The sequence below is a fragment of the Galeopterus variegatus genome, unplaced genomic scaffold (genome assembly GCF_000696425.1).
Source record: "Galeopterus variegatus unplaced genomic scaffold, G_variegatus-3.0.2 Scaffold17230, whole genome shotgun sequence".
In the NCBI taxonomy this organism is placed as follows: domain Eukaryota; kingdom Metazoa; phylum Chordata; class Mammalia; order Dermoptera; family Cynocephalidae; genus Galeopterus; species Galeopterus variegatus.
In genome coordinates, this window is record NW_007743341.1 from 4,354 (window position 1) to 6,156 (window position 1,803).

Here is a 1,803-nt window from a genome sequence, read left to right on the forward strand (position 1 = left end):
AAAAAAAAAATAGCAAGCAGCACTTTTCTCCATGTGCCATTCCATAAAAAGGTAATTTGTGTATCTGTTTACTAGAACTCTTTCCTGAAAAGTGAAATATTGCTTCACTCTTTGGTTGGCAAATGTGTTGTTTCAAGACGGAAAAGAATCTGCTTTAAATGAAGAGAAATCTATTTCTGTCCATAATCCTCAGAGCCAAATTTGAATCTTAAAATGCACTTTTCATCAAAGCATCTTAACAAAAATATTCCTGCCAATTAAACCAAGACATCTAAAAATATTGTATTCCAAAGCCAAGCTTTATGCTCAAGAGAATTCTAATTGAGATCACATTCTTCCAAAGGTCTACCATTGGGCTGACGGTCACCTGAGTCACGTCGCTCAGATGTCATCACTACCCTCCTGAGTAAGAACTCACAACTGCATGCTGTTTAGGAATTCTGCATTTTTCTCATGTTTTTCCTGGAACGTGCATTTTCCACGTTTTCCTGGAGCTTCTTTACACCCACCCGAGTTATTATAACTAACCAAGCCAGAGACACATGTAACTTTGAACTGGAAGCCAACTTAACGTGTCCTTTCTCATTTCAATCATAAGGAAACTGATACCTACTAAGATAGATTATTAGCCAAAGCACACTTAGGGCAGCAACTTGAGAGAACATTGGGCTGCTTGAGCAATAGCCTGGCATTCAGTCTTCATTAAGTTAGGTTTATAAAACACCAATACATTCACATATATCACTGTATTAATTCTGGTAGTCACCTAAGATAGGTAAAATGGGACTATTACTTCCTTTTAATAGGTGATGAAATTGAGCCTTGTCTGGCCGTGAATATCTTCAGGATGACTAAGCATCAGAAGTGGAATTAGCATCTAAGACTCCTGATTCAGTTCAGGATATTTCCATCATTGTCATTTACAAGGAGCATCACATTGACATGGACATTTACTCCTTCAGTACAAATGAGTCAATGACAATGTAAATGGTGTGATGCCTACCATTCTTTAAAGGAAGACATGCTGTAATAAGAGAAAGTTACAGTTACCAGAGATTCCAGTCCACAAAGGATAATGAGGCAGAAATGTGTGCATTAATCAATTTTGTGGTTTCACTTAAATAATCAATCAACCATTCTTTCAGAAATGAATCTACTGAAAAGATCCTAACACATTTAAACCTGTAAACAGGGGACAACATACCACAGCCATCTATTTAGACACCAGTGATGGGACTTCCCATCTGTTGCTTCAAAGTAAATAATGATTTTTTAAAAATAACAAAATACATTACAAAATTTTTCTTTGAAGGATTAATCTTAGGTCATTAAGATTGCTTGCTGAAATAAATGTTAAATTTTTAACAAGTCAAAATGTGGCTGGACAAATTCATGGGTGTTAGCATTAGGCTAAGAAAGGAATCTGGCTGGGAATTTTTTAAACTTGGTACTGATCATTAATGCTGCAGTGTTGTCCCATTTACAACCTGACATTTATTTTTGCACTTTCAACATCTCATGATTTTTCAGCAACAGTAAATAGCTTTAAGTGGTGACACCTCCCCCTAGCTGGATCTATTTTTTGACTAGCAGGTCTTGGCATTGTGTCCACCTTAGATATCTCTCCAAAATGTTGCATGCAGATGAAAAATAAACAAAACTTAAGAAGGCAAAACAAAATAAAAACTCTGTCATTCTAAACAGTTTTAGGATATAATGCATCTGAATTCTTAGCTAACCTTACAGCAACTTGTAGTCATCTCATGACTGCCTCTTTGGATTCTAAATGTTTCTTAATTTTTT